General features: G+C 37.7%; 1 protein-coding gene across 5 annotated transcripts in view; it reads left to right on the forward strand.

Annotated features, from left to right (window-relative positions):
* Window positions 1–21,318, forward strand: part of RHOBTB1 (Rho related BTB domain containing 1) — a 109,189-nt gene that overhangs the window by 37,117 nt on the left and 50,754 nt on the right. The window contains exons 1-2 of one of the 5 annotated variants that reach the window (XM_016127630.2): window positions 10,938–11,020; window positions 13,883–13,933. The gene's annotated coding sequence lies outside the window, so the exon portion shown is untranslated. Of the gene's footprint in view, window positions 1–10,937; window positions 11,021–11,378; window positions 11,681–13,882; window positions 13,934–21,318 lie in introns of those variants that run through there. The other 4 variants (XM_016127629.2, XM_016127631.2, XM_016127634.2 and 1 more) reach the window with 4 other exon arrangements.

The following is a 21,318-nucleotide window of genomic DNA, read 5'->3' on the forward strand; positions in this document are numbered from 1 at the left end:
GTAGTCCGACTTCTTACACTGTAGTGTACAGCAAATGCTATCAGACCTTCTCAAGGCTTGGGCCAGAAATGGTGCAGCTTCTCTTCAACCACATTTTACTGGCTAAAGCAGATCACATGGGCCAGCCTCTCCAAGGAAAGACCACCCATGGGCAGGGACACTGGGAGGCCTGGTTCATTGGCAGCCACCGATATAACATTCTACCATAGTGCTGATGTTACCATATTAATTGTAAAAATTAAGTCTTTTTTTTTTAACTACTTTGTCCTCTCTGTTGAAGATGTGGTTTATAATTGATATTTTGTGAGATTTTCCTGAAATGAAAATATTTGGAGATTCATTTCTACATGTTTTAATTCCAAGTTTTGCCTTACAGATCCAGGTATGATTACTCATCAAATAATAAGAAAACAATTAACTTCTCTGACCTGTGTAATATCAAGGTTCCAAGAACCCTTCGAAAACTAAAAACCATTGGGTTTCTTATGCAGGGGGCCAGCTCAGAAACTTTGGTTTGTAGAAATCAGAGTTTAACATTATTATACTTGAAAAATTTTCATAAAACTTAGAACTGCATTAGCATTCTTTATAACAAACTGCTCAAAACTAAATGTTTTCAGGTTTCAACCTTATCCATATAAAAATGAATTGAGTCAAGTTCCTGTGACTTCTTGCTTTAGAAGGAAGGTGCTTGGCTCTTCTACTCCCTCTAGTTTAGCATTAGCCTTTTTGTTCCCTATACTGCGTCTTTTAACCACATGTTCTGAGGACCTAATTACTGACTTTTTAATCCGATTAACAGTGCTGTCTGTCTTTTTTGGCAAAGCGTAGAAAGTACACTCACAATTGGTGTCTGCTCTTAGGGAGTCCTTGCACTTTGCAGCAGTATTGTAGCATGAATATAAACTTGGATTTGAATTTAGACTTAGAATGTTAATCCTTGAACTCCTCTTTCTAAGAATATAATATTGCACGAAGTGACTTAACTTCTCTATAACTTAGCTTCCTTATCTGTACAATGGAGAGGGTAATAATACCTCATGGGGTTGCTATGAAGATCAAACCAGATAAAGAATGCAAAGCACCAAAGTGTCAGCCATAGAGTAAACATTCAGTAAGTATTGTTATTGTTATTACCACTGAACAAATTATTAAGAATACTCACCAATAAACCCAGCTTTATTTGTGAAACAAAGAATTAAAGGCTCCTCTTCAAAAAACACAATTTCAGTTTTTCAGAAGTGGATCACTGATTTGTAATTATCCCAAAACTTTACTTAGTTAAATAAATACAATAGCTCAAAATAAGACTATTTCTTATAAACACATAATTTCCTTTCACATATAAATGCCCTGAGAAGTCTTCCTATAAGAAATAACTTTAAGAGGATAAAATACAAAGTATTTCCCAAACTTACTTGACCATTTATAAATAAATAAAGGATTCCCCTTTATTTAGAGTTTCATTTAAGGTTGCTCCAACAGAATATATTTTGGGAAATGCTATCTGACTAATTTATCTTTTTCTATTTACTATAAAATTTACTACTTGATAATTCAAAAAATGCTTTTGTTTACTTTCCTTACATACAAGTTTTCTCCCCTCTCCTCGCCCTTTCTGACCAGGTTGCCAGATTTAGCAAACAGAAATCAAGATGCCCAGTTACATTTGAATTTCAGACAAATAATGAATATTTTTTAATATAAGTATGTCTCAAATATTACATGGGACATTTGAATATAATTGGGTGTCCTGTATTTTATCTGGCAACCCTAATCCCAAGCCAATGAAAGGCAGTAGTAATTAATGAAACTCAGCTTGATTTAGTAATAAGTACGTGGAAGGAATTCATTCAATGCTTGTTTAATATGTTTTTTTACTCTTTCACAGTAACAAAGTGTGAAGCACTTTTTGAAACCACTGTATCTTCGGTCCTTTTATAATAATTTCAACATAAATGGTGTCATCATTCTGCAACTCTAGACTGAAATAAACTCTTTTATTCCAGTCTGAGCACTTTCATTTTACATATAAGGAAACTGAGCCCTAAGAGAAGTGACTTGATTTGCCCAAGGCAATTCTCCCACAAGGAGTTGATAACAGTCAGTCTTGAGTTCCCATTACCTAACTCTCAAGCCAATAATCTAGACTCAGAACCAGTCTGTCTTTATTGTTGTTCACTGTACTTGGTAGGGCCAAAAAATATTACTGCCCCCCCCCCAAAAAAAGAGTGATGAACTGGTGTTCTAAATTATAGAGTTATGTACTTTTACCATTTTAATAAAATCACAATAAAAGTAAATACATTAAAATAAATTGGGAGCTTAAATTATACTAGAAATAAGTTAATATTTCCTTTATCCTTCAGAAAGAATTCCAGTATCTCCCAGTGTCTCAGTTACTATGTACTATGCAAAAGTACAAATTTAAAGAGAATTCCAGACTGGCTTTTATGTGCCTATTTTGTTTCTATTTATAAATTATTGTTCAGAATATACATGCTTTTTTTCATCCATTAGCCATCTCAAATATGTCATTAAGAGGAAACAGCAAGCCCAGGAATAATCACACAATATAAACGGTAATGCTCATAAGATCAACAGTTGTGACAGGTTCCTTTTTATAGAAAGTGGAATATTTATATTCACAGTAGATGTTATATCACCTTTACTATTAATAATAGGTATTGTTTGGAGTGGTGAACACTGTTTTTAAAAAATTCACTTAAACACTGCTTTTTTAAGTTGAGTGTCATCCTTAGCACCCATCTCACACAAATACCACTGTCCCTTCAGGTGCCATATAACTTAGAGGAAGGAATGAGGGACCCCAGGTCTTCAACAAGGATTCTGGATTGGCCAAAAATTAAGAAAGAAATATCCCTTTGAACTTAATGTGTTCTTATGTGTCTAGCTTATTCTCCCTCTAGACAGACATGGACATTTAAACATCTAAGAATATTCTTTATTTGAGTCATTGGAAATGATACATACACTAGTAGCCTAAGTCTCTGCTTTACCCATATTCCCCATATATTTAAATCAAACTTCATAATCATGTCATCTGTTAAAATGGACTCTTTTTTTCTGCATTTTTTCCCTTCCCCTATTAACTCATCAACCTGAAATTGCTGGCACAAGGTAAAAGCATGGTAGTGTCCCACTCATTTTATTAGAAAATGGAACAATAATTTAATTTCTTAAGGAAATATCAAAGAATGAATTAGAGATTATATTGTATATTTTTCCATAAATTAATACTATTCTGACATTGTGGTGGTGAGGTGATATCACTCACAAATGACCCACAGGTGTTAGCAAGCTTAGCAAGGACCCTGTGAGTCCTAAAGTTGTCATTTCATAAAGATGAGCTCTCTTCAGCTCTACTTGACCTTTAACCTACCTGAGGTTTCTGAAATATGTTATTAAGGTAGTTTAACTGAGTTTAATATCAGAATTTAAGAATAGCTATTCCTATTAGTCTTCTAATTACACAACGTAATATCATGCACTATAATCAGTATTACTTTAACTGAATAAATAAAGAATAGTAAATATGAAGTGCTGATTAGAGCAGGCTCCTTCCCTATGGAGGAGTTCCTACTTTAAGATGAGTATACTGAAATAGGTATTTAAGTTCAGGCAAGTGACTTGAACTTTTGGTCCTCAGTTTCCTCATCCATAAAATGTGAATGATAATGGTACCTTCCTTATAAAGTCATGATGCATTAATGTGAGTGTAAAAGCATTTAGCACCCGGCTCAACACATTGTGGGTGCTTACTAAATATTAACTAGTATAATTACAGATTAAAAAGTCAAGTGGAGATCTAGGTGTTTATTACTATTATTCATGCAAACTAGGTACCTAACCTGTTTATTACATTTAAATTTTTGCAAAACATTTTCATGATTTCAAAGTGCCTATGTCAATGTCATGCTACCAATGTAATGCGGGCAGTGATTATAGTGGAACAAATAAAACCATGAAGGATAGTTTTCCCTTAAAATTGTAGCTTTGTCATAAATCACATCGATGGCCTATATGTATCTGTATAGACGAGTAACTAGAAGTTATAATTAAGGTGTCTTGTAGAAAATTTTATCATTTGCCATTACTAAAAACCATTTACTATAGGCTTTCTTGCCCTTACTGCTGTTCAAGGCACTGTGGGGAAGAAACACAATGACACCTCCATGTCTTTCACCAAATTGCAGTTTCCTCTAAGATTGGTGTTGTGATGGGAAATGAGATTTTGTCCCTGACCTACGGAGTCATCGGCTTATGTTTACAAGCTAAGGGATTATGCTCCTTCAATATTGATCTTACGTGTTTAAGTGCTTATATCATTCACTTGTGATGCAGTTAACTATTTGCCCATAAAGGGGAGTTTACCACATGGTAAATTAGAGGCCATGTGAAATATTAAGATAAATTTAAATATTTACAGAGCTAAGGAGAGACTACAATTGTGTGCACTGTGTCAGATGTTCTTGAGTCAGGTCATCTATACTTTCAGATAAGGAATCATTATGAAAGGAGTGATGCCAATTAAGGAAAAGCCTTAAAATTCCACTTATTTCCGGGGACTGATTGTTAGTTCTCCCTCCAGGTCATTGGGGTTTCCAAAAAAAGTCATATTCTTTTTAAAATGGCACCTATACATAAGTTAGTGTACTATGCACTAAATTGCAAGAGAATATTTACTTCCACATGATCAAAAGATCAGGGTTAGAATTCTGGGTTAAGTACAATTCTGGTTTCCCCTCTGCTAACAGAGAGCAAGTCACTTACCATCTATGAAACTTCATTTCCTCATCTCATATTTGAGATAATAATTCTCAAGGTTGTCATGAAGATTAAGTGACATGTATATTAAATATGTTCAGTAAACAGAAAAATGTGATATGAACACAGAATTTTTTCGAAATAAGCTGTGTGTGTGTGTGCAGTCCATTTATTTTTCTAGTTTCTACATGTACTTTAGCTCAATTCTACAGATGAGAGAAAACACAGCAATTGAAAGTCACTGGCAGAGCAAAAACCTCAAGTCTCAAACACTAAACTTTGTCTTTATAGAGAGAATTTGATGGAGGCTATTATGTATAATGCTACAGTCAGCAATTGGGGGATGACTTGTGGGAATGATATAGTTCCTATATGATTGATCTTTGGTACTCCCAAAACAGATGATACCTAGTGCTGCATGGTATTTATAAATGGCTTCAAAATGACTCCAATTTTATATTTACCACTGTGCATAGATCTTGACATTTTACAAGACATTTTCAACAAACATTATTTCATTTAGTCCTCTTAACAACTTTTTAGAAAGTTATTATTTTTGCTCTCATTTTCTGTATGAAATTTTGAGATGCTATGGATTACAGAACTAGCACAGAATTACGTGGCTTGTTAGTGGTACCGCCAAAATTCAATACCATTTTCCTCTACTGTCCACTACCCTATGTTCCCTTAATGTGTATCTGGGTTTCTTTCTTCACTTGCTTCATAAAGAGAAACACAGTTTTGTATTTTTCATATGAAACAGTTGGTCAGGCAAGACAGCCTTAAACATGCTATGACACATAAATCTTGTCATTTATTTTAAATTAGGTGAAACTGAAGCCTAGAATTAAGACCTTTTGTAAATATTAGAAACGTAGCTTATTCTTGAAACATGTCACTTTCACATGCAGATTTTTTCTAGTATAGAATCGTATTTTTCCTTTAAAAAAAAAATCAAAGATACACATTGTGCATAAGGCTGTTGTGTTTTTCTTCTTTCTAGAGGTGTGACATACATGTTTTCCAATTAGTAATGCTATACTAAACAAAGCCAGACAGATGACCATAAAAGTTATTTGCCACCCTCTTACACATGGTGAGCTAGGCCAGTGGAACACCATCTTGGTAAGAGATTTTGACAGGAAGAAGAATGTAGTTAGAACTGTGATGCTTACAAAATCACATTTTTACCAAACTCTCCCCAACTCAACAGAAAACCTAATGAATGAATCCATACAGAAAGGATATAATGCAAACCTGTACAAATACATTTAATATGCTATAAGAAAAGGTTACCTTATATCTATTTTCTGCTCAGAGCCTATGTCTATTGGTGCCCAGTAAACAGGAAATCCAATGTAAAAAGAATTTTTGTATCCATAGAACAGACAACTAAAAAACACAGTATTTTATGCTTCTACCTATAAACGGATAATCATGGAAATTCCAGGATTGGATCCATTAGCTTAGCTTGAGAATTCTTGTATTCATCTATAAATACATATAAGCACCATTGAAATATATATATTTCAAGAATTTTAAGATAAATTCTTTTAAATATATTTTTTTAAAGCTTTAAAAAAGTTTCTCCTAGAAACTACAACAGAACTGACAGCGACAACTGAACCATAATCCCAAGACTAGGAGTTACTTTCCACTTTTAGTTTTTAAGGCAAAGAACATTTCATTCAGTTGAATCCATAGCCAAGAATAACTCAGGCAACCCCAGAACAGTGGACAGAAAAATAGGAGCTTCAGAGATCTCAAGAGCTGGTTTGAGTAACACCTGAAATAAATTCCCAAGTATTTACCCCACACAGCTGAACCATTTGGGCTGCAGAGTTTCACTCTTACCGAAGTGAATGATCTATTAACACACATGCAAAACCTGCCTGTGGAATTTAGAACATAAAAGGTTCATGATGGTAGGTTATTCTTATGCTGTTGCTATATCAACCACATAAAAGCTGGGGAAGGGGCCCCAGATGGAACACTAAACATCAACTGACCCCAGAATAGTCTGACAGCTGAGAGAAGCATCTACCCTGGCAGAAGTACTGGAGTTCCTGAAAATAAGAAAGTATTTCAGGAGAAACAGAGGTCCCAGGAGGGACAGGTCAGTTTCTTTTTGATCCTTCAATACTTAGCATTAACGAAGAGCCCCAGAACGGGGTCAGTCTTACCTTTCTGTCACCATTAGCTGGGCCTGCACTGTCCAGATTGACCCCACTGCCTAGAGGTGGGAGCTAGAGCCCCAGTTCTTCTGAGAGGCTGGAATGCAAGATTATCTGTACAAAGGAGTCTCCATTAAACACTGCTTAAGTCCAGTGCCCAGAGGCCTCATGCTGCTCTGTAATGCAGAAGTGTTTCTTGAAAAGCCAGAAAACGTGAAAAGGTGAACCAGTATGTGGATTATGTCACCAGTGACTTCATTTTCAGAGTACCGCGAAGTTGACTGTTGTGAAAGCTACCATATTAACGCCAAAAAACCACTCCAACAACTGTTTATCAGTATCTTGCCACCAGACACATATACCCTTAAAAATGAGTGCAAGGGTGAGCTTATTCTCTTTCAAGTCTTCAAATCCTGGTAGTACTTGTCCATGAAATTCTCTGTAACACCTGAAACTCGCCACCTAGGATAACATCCCCTGAATAGCCAATGACAGAACCCAAAGGGAGAGAAGGAATGTACAAAGCGGTCCTCGGCTCAGGCAGGTATTGCGCCCTAGCTACGGCGACAGCGAGTGCGCTTGGGGTCGGAGGCGTCTGCGCCTGCGTTTGCGCTTGCGCAGTGGTGGGGCCTCGACTCCTGCGGCTGCTACCTCGTGTTGACAGGAGTCTGAGTGTCAATTACGGGCTGCTGAAATGCAGGTTTATAAAATAATGCCAAAAAGACCCTATCTGTAGGAGTTTTATGTAAGTACTTGAGTATGCTTTACCTAAGTACCTGAGAATGTTCTCTGTGAAAGTGATGGTGATAGAAATATGGAACCATAGTGATTGAATTGAAAAATAGAAGTATCCTGAGGTGGTGTTCAATCCGCAATTTGAAAATTCTGTAGAATTTATTTTTTAAAAAACTCTCAGAAACAGTAGTAAAGAAATTGTAACGTAGGCCAAAGACATATACAGATATGTTAGCAGAGATGTGCATGGCAAAATAACATGAAAGGATGTCCAACATCAGTAACCATTAGAGAAATGCAAATTAAAACCATGATGGCATCCCTACAAAACTATTAAAAACCCGAAGCTTGAAAAGTGGATAGTGATAATACCAAAAGCCAGTGAGAATGTGAAGAAACTAAATCTCTCCTACATAACTGCTGGCTGGGAATGTAAAATTTTACAGCCACTCTGGAACATAGTTTGACATATTCTTAGCATATGACCCAGCAATCGTATTCTTGGACATTCATCCCAAAGAAAGAAAAATTTATGCTCACACAAATACTTCTGTATAAATGTTTACAGATGTGTTATTCCTAATAGCAAAATACTGGAAACTACTCAAACATCCCTCAGTGGGTAAATGGATGACCATACACTGATACAATAGAAATTTACTTAGCAATAAAAAGGAATGAACTACTGATACATGCAACACCCTGGATGAAACTCAAGGGCATTATGCTTAGTAAAAAAGGGGAAAAAAATCAATCTCAAAACAGAATACAGTATGCTCCCATTAATTTAAGTCTCAAAATGACAAAAATCTAAAAATGGAGAACGAATGAATGGTCGGGGTGGGGGGAATACAAATACAAAAAAGTACCATGATGGAGTGCTTTTGTGAGAATGGAACACTTCTCTTTCTTGATTGTGGGGAAAAAAATTTTTAATCCTATTACCAGTAAATATTTACCATAAAAGCTAGTCAAAAGTTTTTATGCTCACTTTTGTACAGTATAATCTTGAAAGTGATTAAATAAACTGTTGGTTTAATTAAGCATAAATACAAATTTTTAAATTTATTAAAAGTAAATAGTGTTATATTTATTAGCAAGCAACAATTTTAGTGTGCAAATGTTGATTATTTTGTGGTAATAATAAGAAAGAGATAAATTCATGACAGTAATTCTGGAGACCATTTGCTATTTTTTTTCTCTTTCTGTCTTCTTTTGGCAAAATAGAGTCTGTACTTCTTGCTGCAGTTTCTCTAACTTTTCCAGAATCGGGGGTTTCATGTGTACAATTTGGGAGCTACATAGCACCACTGTGGCAACTTCTTTCTCAGATCCCTGTACTAGTTTGGAAACACCTCCTGGAACAGTGCTTTTTCTACTTCCATATCTGAATTAGTGTTTACACCAATTTATTTTTTTTTAAGCTTTTCTAGTCAGTTTCCCTCAGATTTAGGCATCCAACTGGGCAATTCCGTGATGCCTGTTTGTTCTTTTACCCCTATAGAAGCATCCTCTGGAAAGTATAACTGAGCCTCGGTGCCCCCTAGGGGTGGGTGGAGGGCAACATCTGGCGTCTTTGTATAGGTATCTATCCAGTCCTAGTACCTGTCTTGGTTAAGCATGCCACTTAACTTTTTAAAAATTTTTTTTAATTTAAATTTATAACTCATGAAATTAAAAAAAAAACTGAGGAAAGGCAGGATGTAAAAGAGCAGGTTAATGATAAAATAAAGGTTTTACCACAGGCTGACCCAGGTGTAAATGCAACTGTCAAAATCAGAAAACTTCTACATGCCTCAGTTCCCTACTCTATCAAATAGTTATGATAATAATAGCATCTTCCTCATCAGGCGTTGTGAGGATTAATTGAGAAAATCTGTTTTAAACCTCAGCCCATTGCTTGCCATATATGATGGCTGCAATACATGTTGATTCCCATTTCTTTGAGTTTCTACCCTATTTCTTAGCCCTCAGGGTAGTTTGAAAAGAAATGGCTTGCAATAAAGAGGACTGATTGCTAGGAATAAACAAGGTTAATAAATTCAGAAATGTGTTCCTAAGAAGAATGTATTAAACCTTTCAAAATGAAGTCACTTTTAAATAGGCTAGGGGAAGTCAGTTTTGTGTCACCCCCTCACGTAGCTGTCTTAAAATTCTTAAGAGTGGACCCTGTAGTTGACTTTTTATTATCCTCTCTTCTGAATATCAGAGATTAGGGACTGATAACTCCATTTCCAAAGGCAGTTCAATGAGGAGGGCTTAAGCAAAGCAAGTTGCCCTCAAAACCTTTCCTTGTAAAAACACTGAATTTTATTATGTTCTGGGGATCTCTAAAGGATTCAGAGAGCACCAAGCAGTTTTGCCTCTGAAGGAAATATAAATTAGTGAGGAAGAGTAGGAATACCCAATGGACTAAGTGAAACTCATCTGAGGAGCCTGGGAGGGAGAGTATGTATTCCATCTGGGAAAATAAAAATTATTTCCTAGAAGAAACTGGGGGACAGAAGGGTTTGTTTGCTTTTAGGACTGTTTCCAATGTTCTTTCTTGAGGGATATGACAAAGAGATAGCCCTTGCAATATAATATAGCTCCCTTTTTCTCGGTCCGTCAATATGTAAGGACATACTACCTGAGAATTCCTTGAGAATGAAGGACACATTGTTGTCCTCTTTGCATCCCCAGTCCTTGGTACACAGCCTCCCCAGTAAAGGTTTTTTAACTGAATAAATCCCTTAAGGTAGCTGAACACATCAATATCATTATTCCTCGATTGCCCCTTTATAGGCTGGGAGGGATAAGGTTCAAGGCATAAGAATTTTAGCAGGCTGTCTGAAAGCTTTTCTAGGGCCGCGACCATTTGGTTGTGTTCATTGTCACCTCTTTAGAACTTGACATGGTACCTGACATTCTGTAGGCCCTCTAGTCCTGTCACAGTCAGCCTGGAAGAGTGAGAAGAGTTCAGGAGAGATGGACTGTAGTGGGTGGGCTTCCAAGGATTCTGACAACCCATAAATGGCCAGAAGTCAATTTCACTTCCTCTAGCAGCCAGTTGTAGGAGGCTGTAAATCACCCCCTTACTCGGGTGGGGGGGCAGTCGGTGTGTCCTTAACGCTCCCTGCGGGGATCCCAAGAGCCAAGTCACAGAGAAAGGTAACCCAGAGGGGGAGCCCGCCAGCACGTGCAGCTACCCAGGGAGGAGGAGGCTGGGCTAACGCAGCCCTTAGTCAGCAGCTGGGCTCGGTTTTGAAACAAAAGCCAATGTCCTCCCTCGGAGTCCGAGACCGGTCAGCTCCTAGGGTGAAGAAAGCCATGCTGCCCAGCCGGTTAGTGGCCCAACTTACTTTTCCAGAGCCTGGGACAAAGGACCAGCAGTTGTACGGGATTGGGTGGGATGTGAGGGACGGGGAAGGGACAGAGATCGCCCTGACGCCCCCCCCCGCCCCCGCCCCCGCCCCCGCTCTACTCATATTTGTCCTGTGAAGTCGGCCTCGGAGCCCTGTGGGTCTGCGTAAAGCTGAGGCACCTTTGCCACCAGCACCCCAGCGCACAGACACACCAGGCCCTGGTTTCATGAATGAAATCCAATCGTGTGGATATAAATAGCCGTGAAGGCTGCTAACGTCACAGTGTGAGCGGCTGCCGCCACCGCGGCGGAGCTCTGTGCAGGGCTCTCTATTCCGCCCAGCTGGCCCGCCTGGGAGCGGGGTGGGGGCAGGAGGAGAAGGGGAGGGCTAGTGGGTGGAAAGGGGCGAGACCCTCTCGCCCCGGACCGGGAAGAGCGGCCGCGAAGCTGGGTGAGCCCGCCAGGCGAGGCAGTGCCATGCTGCCTTTGTGCAAAGTTGGGCGGCGGGCAGCACGCCGCGCGCAGGGGCCCCGCACACTCGCGACCGCGCGCGGTCGTGGCTGCTGCTGAGTGGCGGGGGCCCCCCCGCTCCGCCCAGCCCTTGAAGGCGGAGAGAGCTCGCGTCTCGCTCGGCTTCAGGGTAGGTTCTGTGTCGTGAGTGCGCTATGGTATGAAACTTCTCCGAGCAGCCGCCGCGGATCCCCCACCGCCCCGGCGCCAGCGGGTGGCATGTGGGGGCCCCGACCGCGCCACGCGGCCAGCAGCGTCCCAAGAGAGAGTTATGGGACCCAGCTGCCATAGAAGCCGCCCTTGCTTCTCTGCGAGGCCAGGAACCCTCACGTCTGAGGCAAATTAGAGATTTCTAGGAGAGCCCGCCCAGCCGCACCCCTAACTTGGAACTGAGAAAATGAACAACAGGCACCCTTAGCAGGCTGGCTGCACCAGGGAGGGGGTGGTGTCGCGCCGACAAGAGGGCTCTTTTCCTTGAAAGGACAGTGGCGGGGAGCTGGAGGTCTTGAAACGGGGGATATGCTCGCCCTTTGGCACTTGCACTCCCATGAGAGTTGACTGGTCAGCCCAGTTTGGCGCTCCCCACCCCCAACCCAGTATCTATGGAGTCTGTTGTGAGTTGCTGTGACAACAGTAGGAGCTGCCTTGAGGGGCTTGCAAAACACCTTACCTTGTCTTGCTGTGCTAAGCTTTCAGGGAGAACAATGAGGTGGGGGTGGTAGGAGGTGTGCAGACAAGGGAATCCAACCTTCTCTCCAAAAAAAGAAGTGGAAGGAAGGCACAACTGTGTAAAAATATATTAGATCCTACTGTTAACTGTGCCATTTCTATCCTCAGCAGTATCAAACATCTCAACTGGGGAGCAATGTCAATATTTAGACTTGGACAAGCCAGAAAGTTAGAAGGGAGGGCCAAGCCAGGGTATTGACTTGGCTTTGCACGTCAGCACACAAGCTGTGCCTTTCGAGCTGACTGTACACATTTGCTTTGGGAGGTGAGGAGGGGGTGCATGTAGGTTGACATGTACACAGTCACCCAGACCTTCCTAGGAAGATCTGGGAAGACCAGAAGAGTAGCTTTGACTTTGAACTTTCCCCAACCTATGCTGTTCATGCAGCTCTCTTGGACCCCAGCCAGATGCTCGACTTGAGATTTCACTAGTTTGGGGCTCCCCCACCCCCAACCCAGGCATGCTGTATGATCTACACTGTACTTTGGATCCTCTGTAACTGGAAAAATACTGTTATAAGTAGTTTTCATCTTTGTATAACTGTTTTCTCACTATCATCAGATATAAACAGCCAATAGGCTGTTTGTTTAATGTCAGGCAAGCTCTAAGCTTTTCCAGACATACACTAAGTTTGTTTACAAACACTCTTTAGAAGTTTGGAATTATATTTCATGTCCAATAACCTTGTAGATGGCTAAGAAAGTCAACGGTTGCTAGAAAATAAACACAGGTTCTTTTCAATATAAATAATGTCTACATACTACTCTGCAGGTGAAGTGGGCAGTAAATTATCATATTAAACAAGGTTTCCTCTGAGATTCCTGGTTCATATTTGGACATATTAGGGGAAAGAAGTTTAAATAGTTCATCCCAATTGTGGAAGACTGAAAAAACCTTAGGGAGCAATAAAATCATGGTTGATATTCTACTAAACTTGTCCATTGATTGTTATTTTTCATGTCACTACATAAGGCTTTGTGTGATCAAGAGATAGAAATGGAAACACAGTTTGATGTCATTGGCTCAATAACATAACTTATTAAATATTCAAATATAATTTAATGGACAAAAATCTTTTGGTCTTTTGCTTATGACAATATTGTCTAAAAATGTTATTGTGGAGAAATAATGTGCTCACTTCTATGGCTTCTGCACTATAAAATGTCCTTAAGATTTTCCTTGTTAGTGGTTACCAGAGGAGAGGGTGGAGGCGGAAGGGGGAAAAATGAATGAATGAATGAATGAATGAATAAAATGTTTTAAAAAGAAGAAAAGAAAATCACACACACACACACACACACACACACACACACACAGATTTTCCTTCTTCTCATCCTCGGGTTTGTGGCCAAATGCTTTTTTTGTAACATCCCCAAATGCTCAGAAATATATTTTCACAAATGCTACAAAATGTTAAACTAGCTATTTCAGGACGTATTTGACCCAAAGAAATGCCACTTTAACACCGGTAACTTTGCAAAGTAAAGCGGGTTCTGCCCCTTTTTGGAGGAAAAAAAACAATGTATGTTGAAAATTTTAGTGGCTCCCCATGTGCTCCTGGTAAGCAGTAGGATTTATAAAGTATTTCTCTCTTTTATGTAGGTAAGTCCAGCTGTGAGCAGAGTGTTCTGTTCTTCACTTCCAGCAAGTCAGGTTAGTGTTTTCGTGCAAACCCATGACCACAGATTGATTACATCTTGTGTCTCTGAGCATGCGTTTTTGAAGTTTTCATAGTCATTTGTCTTAAAACAATTTGTCTTTGTCGTTTTTTTATAGAATCATGAACATTTTGGCACTAAAATGGATCTTGAATCAGTTTGTCCTTTATAAGACTTTTTTTTTTCCTTTTTTTTCTTTTTTACTTTGTGGATCAAAGTGATGCCTAAATAGCTGAGTATAGTAGAGATCTGGGTGCTTGATAATTAAAATTTACTTCTATACTAATCTTAGCACTCTAGAGCTGGAAGAAACTTGATGTAATTGACATTTTTGAGTATGAACCAAAGTTCAGGTAATGTGCTGCATTCTTTCTCTGCGTGTGCTGCATTCATTACATTTATGTTCTCATTCTGCACCTAAAATAAAAATCCCTGTGAAATAAAACTACTCTCTTGATCCACAAACAACAGGTGAGGAATTGGAAGTTCAGAGAGGTTAGATAATCCATTCAATTCCTAGTTCTAATAAACAGAAGATATAGGCTTTTTTAAAAAAAAGTTCCATCTTATTCTAAAACCTAAACTCTCTAACTGAAAAAATTTTTCTCCAACAGGGAAGCTAGGGCCAAGAAAGTTTAAGTGACTTGCCTAAGTTAACTTGGTAATTACAACTCATATCATAACATTCAATTGCCTAGCTGTTGCAAAAGGATAAATTTCATTTCTCTTAAGTAAAACAGTGAAATAATAGTTTTCTTGTGTATTTTCTGGCATAGAACTGTCAAAGATTTAAGAAAATTTTTGTCATGGGCTCTCTGGTCTTAAGGATCTTATAAACAGATTTAAAAAGCAAGATAGTAATCCATGTATGAAAAATTAGAGAATAAATCAATATCATAGATAACAAAAGGCTGAATGAGAGGTCAAGTGTACATTTATAAGAAGTTCAGCATTTTCTATTCTGTGGCATTATTTTGTAATTCCATGTATGCATGGAAAAAAATTTCTGTACATATTTTGTGTGGATAGATGATAAATGGGTGAGAGTTTAAAAAAGGACAGAATATAAAATTTCAACAGAATAGGGAGAGATTATACAGTCACCGAGAACCACTAAATTACTGAATCTCAAACTCAAAGGTGTTATTGCTTCAAAAGCAATTTCAACAAGATTGTGAGCTGCTTGAATCTGCACAGCATCTTTAAGAAAGCATTACAATTTGGCATGATGCTTACAAATAACTGCATTCCTTCTGGAACCTCAATTTGTCTGAAATGTGCTATGTAATATATTTCAATATATAATAAATAGATAATTCCTAACCAAAGTCCTGAAAATGGCTAATCTTTAAAGTCTAAGTAGGACATTTTCAATTTTTGCCTAGGTTGATAGCCTTTTCTTCCCCCTCTTACCTAGTTTTTGTAGAATAATTTGTAACCGGAGTTAATCCCTCTTAGAGAGTATTATACAGAGGGGTAATTAAAAAATGAAATGAGGAACAAATTATTAAAGAAAACCTTAATATATCATCCTTTTTTTTAATGTACTGATACCACCAACTCAAGGTAATAGCCCTAAAAGCTTAATTAGTTAAGAAATACATTTAAGCATTGAAAGAGTTGTTATATAACCTGCCCTATAACAACTTTGCTCTATAAAATTTGTTATATAGTGTATCGTTACAAAATAGATTATAAGAGCACTATTATACCGAGAAGATCCCATTACAGGTTAATACCTCAGCATCAACCAATATTTGGTTAGCTGTGACAATGGTATGTCATAAATATATCAATATAGCAACTATAAGCCTATAAGTACTTAAAGAGTATAATTATATTCTGAATCATATAATGTTAGCACCAAAGAGAATTTAGAATTCGAATAGTATCTCTAATAAGAATTTAATTAGCATTTATTTCCTTGCCCTTTTGAACTTCAGAAGGCTTTGCTTACTATGCTTGACTTATTTCAAAACATGGCTGGAAACATTTGAAATTTTATAGTTTTTTTGCTCAGGAAATTTACCTGTAGAAAGCAGGAGTCTTCTTTTAATATTTCTGTTGGTCTTCCTTTTAGAAAATAGGCAGTTCAATCTCATTATTTGAAGGCCTCAAATAATGGGCTTTATATAATAGGGTTCAAAGAGTAGAAGTGATTTGAATCTTATTCTTGTGTTCATCATCCCTTCTCCACCCAGACTTCCCACCAACCTCACAATATTAAAACAAAACTTGGAGAAGGAAGGAAAAATATATTACAAAAAGTTGTGTTTGTAGAAAGGGGCAGGAAGTGGGGGAGTGTGTAAGCAGTGGGAGAGGGGCGGGGGAAAAGGGAAAGCTTTGGTAGGAAGGCAAGAGGCAGTCACTCAAATGAATTGGGTATGTATGGATTGGTTCTTTATACGTCAGCCTCAGAATTGTTTGGTTTTTCAGTTTATAAACAAAGTGAAGTCACCTCCTCCTCTTCGTAGAACCTTATGTTCCTGTGCACATAGGGCAGATATTAGGCAAGGGCAAATGAAGACATTGAAATGAAATGTATGTATGACAGCCACCCTTTCCAAATGTCCAAGGACACACTGATCTTCAAATACTCTCTCCACCTGTCCCATCAAGTACATCCACATGTCTTTGATAAGGTTTTATATACTAAAGGGTGAATTAGAAAGTTTTACAAAGATAGGAAGAGACATCAATAGGTTCAGAAGAAACATTTTCCATTTCTCCATTCTACACCTGATTTTATTGCACAGACACAGTTAATAACACTTTCCCAGTGCTAATAAGGTTACTTACCATTTCAGGCTCCATCCTCTTGGAGAAATTTCTTTTGAATTGTTACCCAGCCATTGTTCAAACCCCTAATGACCACTGGAATAAATATGACCAGCACTTATTATGCTCCTACTAGATGCCAGACACTTTACTGCATTACAGCTAATATTCATTATCGATTCCAAAATTACAGAAGCAAAAAATGGAATTCAGATATATTAAGTAAAACAGCTAATAGGAGATAGCTTGGATTGGCATCCAAATCTGCCTAAGAATTTGAATATATATATTTGTTTTAAAGAAACTCCAGGGGTTGAGGGACACTAAACCTTTTCATTCCGGGTTATTATTGAAGATGGTAGAGTATAGGAGTTAAAAATTATTCTTGGTTAAAAAAAAAAATTTTAAATGTAACTTGAACCACATAGCAGGCTTGCCTCAATAAATTTTTGTTAACTCTTCAGGTCATTTCTAATATATTTTGATTGACGTCACAATCTTAAACCGTTGGTTCATGGAGTGTTGAGTCATAGATCTAGAAAGGTTCTTAAGGGCACTTAAACCAATAGGTGAAAAAACAACTGCCCCCAGAGAAGTGGTATAACTTACCCACTCTCATAGTTAATAAGTGACACATCTGGAACTGAACCCAGGTTTCTGAGTCCCAGTCCAGAGCTCAATTCTATTACATAACACTGCCTGAAAAGTGCCAGGTCTTCTAAACCCCCCAACTTAGCCAAAATTACAACTTTCAAGTATAAAATAAATCTAAACCTAAAAATACATACAGAAATGGATGATAAGAGGATCCAGTAGTGTAAAGATATGTTGGGTACTAGGAGAACCCTCACTTATCTTCATTGACACAAATATAGAACAGTCCTTTCCCCCCTTTCGAAACATAACAGCCCCACTCCGATCCCTTCCAATCTGTCTTTGATGAGCAATCTCTTTTAATCAAGTAGAAAGCCTTTCAATTTTGTCTGTGGCGCTCCTGCTTTTCGTTATCTATACAACATGGGTGAAATAGTTCTTTGCACCTCATTTTGCTAACCCATAAAATGGGGTAGTATCACTTCCCCAGAGGATTATGAGGATGTTAAGAAATCACACATGTCGAGCACACAGTAGGTGCTCAATACGGGTTAGTTTTCCTCTTAGATTATTTCAAGGAAAATGTTGTAACACCTTATGGCAGTCTTATCATTTTGCCCCTAAATGTACTAGAGTCATTTGAATTCTGATATCATAAGGGATAGTTATATTAACCTTTTATCTTGGATTAAAAACAGGCAGAATGATCTCTCTGGGTACCAATGGCCCAGTCACAATTACATTTGTTTTCCTCACATTCTAGGGTTGCCAAAGTTTACTTGAATTATTTTACTGTTTCGGTTTCTGCCACAAACTAATACCAAGCTCCTGTTGAAGATTTGTGGCTCTCATTTCCTTACAGATACTGTTTAAGTATGTACTGTGTTTCCTACAAAGACTTTGCATCTCAGAACAACTACAATATTTTCAACCAAGTAACTAGGAAATATTTCCAGAGATTATTTTTGCCAGCAGAACATTTTTGCTTTCAATTTCAAACTACATGACACTTTCCTGTCATTATTTCAATTAACTCTAGCATTGGGTATTTTCTGTGCGCTGGCCCTGTCTTTTCTTTTTGTCCTGTGTTGATGACTGATATATTGATAGGAAAACATAAGCACTACAATTTCCCCCTTTCACCCACAGCACTTGATAACTACCTTGGCCTAAATTACATCTCTGGGAAGTGTTTCATCACACTCTTCTCCCCAGCTGCCACACTTTGTCATGTGGGCACTTGCTGCCCTGCATTGAATTTTTGGAACCAAGTCTCTGGGAACAAGTCCTATTCATCATACACATGGAGGAAAGCTACAGTTGTGAATTTTTTCTTTCTTGTACATTTTTTCCCTTGTAATCCAAGTGGCATAGAATAGCCTTTATTTTCCTAGTAGTGCAGTTTTCCTTTCAATATTTGACAAATGTATATTGCAAAAAGTATGTCCTTTTCTTCAGGGTTAGGCTTAGTAATTATGTATTTTCTCTGGTACTATATGAAGTGGCTAAAGTGGTTTTAATTGCTTAAAAAGTACTAATTGCTAAATTGTAATCTTATTACTAATCTCAAATTGGTTATATAAGGTTCAGTTCATACCAAGGAGTTTAAGAACAGTACCTCTCAAATTTGAGTGTGTATACAGATCACCTGGGCATCTTGATAAAATGCAGATTCTGATTCAGGAGTTCTAGGTAAAACCTGAGATTATGCATTTCTCACAAACTCCCCATTGATGCCAGTACTGCTTGGTCCAAGGACCACATTTCTAGTAGTGAGGTTGTAAAGTATAGTCGTTAATATATCTTATGCTGAAACTCAGGCTTTATAGGCCCTGAGACTCATACCTTATTTTGTTTGCTTGTTTCTTAAATCATAATACTCATGGAATCTTAAACACGGAAGGAATGTAGACAGAGGTATGCTGGTGAATCAACTAGCTCTCTGGTGGAAAAAAAAAAAGGAATGCATTTATGTGCATACATAAGTCAATTATAAATTTTACTGACAAAAAGAATGTGTATAGCATACAATTTAAAAATAACAATAAGATATATAATATTTTTTATTGTAAATGCCATGTAGCTGGTTGGTTTTTGCCAAATTCTTCAATCCAAAGCCTACTCATGTTATAGTCACTGAAGGGCTGCATTTCCCATATAAATGTTGGCCGATATTTTCCTTTATGTTAATGAATAAAACAGAAGTGAAAAAACAAAGACATATGTCAGAACCGTATTTGTTCATCAAATATGTGAATGACTTTTTGCTTAACCAGATAGTTGCTTTTAAATACTGGAAAGACATTTCCCTAAATGTACTATTTACAATGTAACAACTACACATATAACACACTTTTAAATTTAATCTACATTATTAACATTTTTAATCATTTTTGTAAGTCAAGACAATTAACAGAACAGTAAAGCTGTTGTATAGCGGTTGCCAATTTGTATGGAGTAAATACTCACACTATGGCCAGTTTCAAGCTGTCATTGTCACCGAGTATAGAGTAGGGAAGAGATGGCACAAGTAGCACACCACCATATAATATTTCTTCCATATAAATAAAATTAGCATAAATAACCTCAAAAATGTAGATAACAGTAAAATGTAGTAAAACAAATAGAAAATTTTGAGTTTTGAGTATTTGGTACCTTTGCTTTTAGTATAATTTATTTAATCAAAACTTTATATAATTGAATTTTTAATACTGACCCTATTTTAATGGGCTTGCAAAAATCTTAGAAATTTAACAACTGGTTCTCATGGGCTAATCATAATAGGGGATGGGCTCCAGCACACTACTAGGTGCAAATCATCTGGTTCAGTGAGCCTCAACCTTTGCTATACATTGGAATACCCCAGGAAATGTATAACCTACAACCTTAGTAGATCTGGCTTAGGGCCCAGGAATCTGAATTTAAAATATTTTCTTGAATTATAAAAAACAATACACAAATCTTACATATAGGACTTAAATAATTTTCATAATCCGAACACACCCATATAACCAGCGCCTACATACAGAAACAGAACATCATCAGCACCTGGAATGATCTTCTTAAGTCCCTATCCAGTCACTATACAACTGAGATAACCACTATCTTGACTTACGATAGATTAGTTTTGCCTGATTTTGAGCTGTTTGAAATCTCTTTTGTGTCTAGCTTCCCCCCCCCTCAATATTATGGTTGTGAAATGTATTCATAATATATGTAGTAGTAGTTAATCCATTTTTAGTGCTGCATAATGTTCCTGTATAAATAAACCTCAATTTATTATTTATTTATCATCTCCACTATTGATGGGTTGTTTCTAGTTGCTGGCTTTTATGAATAACGCTGCCAAGAACATTCTTATACAGACAGCAAAATACAAAACAAAGCAAATTTCCCCCAGTGATTCTAACACACAGCTGTTCTCTTGACTGTCTTCTCTATATTTCCCTCTCCTCTTTTTATTTCTCATATAATATGACCAACACTATTGATTCTTTTGTGTGAATATACTTTTAGTACCATAAACCATGAAGATATGTGCTTCCATTCAGTACAGTATGTTTTCCTGGCACTTTTCAATGTAGGTTCACCAAGTTCCCCTTTATCAAGATGTCTGTTCTTCTGCACTCAAATGGGGATGAGATTCGGCCTCCCATCAGCAACATGGAGTAGTAATAGACATGGTAGAGATGCAGCCAAAGCTAAATTTGGCAACTGATCATTAAGGCTCCTGGAAAGAGGCTTCAAGGAAGGGAAATTGTTTCCCTTTGTATATATCAAACAAAAATCAACAGTGAACTCTTAGAATATTTCAAATTCTAATATTTTAAAAAATCTATTTATTTGAAGTAGACTAGGGACTCTCTTCTGAAAGAGAATTGAAATCTCCGAAAGTCTGATAACTTGGTCTAAAGTAGGAGGCTATCCCATTGGCTCATTCCTATACCTAGTGTCCAGAAGGCATATCCTTGCTGTATTGTTCTGGGCCGGTGATTATGTAGATTTTGG

Source organism: Rousettus aegyptiacus, unplaced genomic scaffold (assembly GCF_014176215.1).
Source record: "Rousettus aegyptiacus isolate mRouAeg1 unplaced genomic scaffold, mRouAeg1.p scaffold_m13_p_6, whole genome shotgun sequence".
NCBI classification, from domain to species: Eukaryota; Metazoa; Chordata; class Mammalia; order Chiroptera; family Pteropodidae; genus Rousettus; species Rousettus aegyptiacus.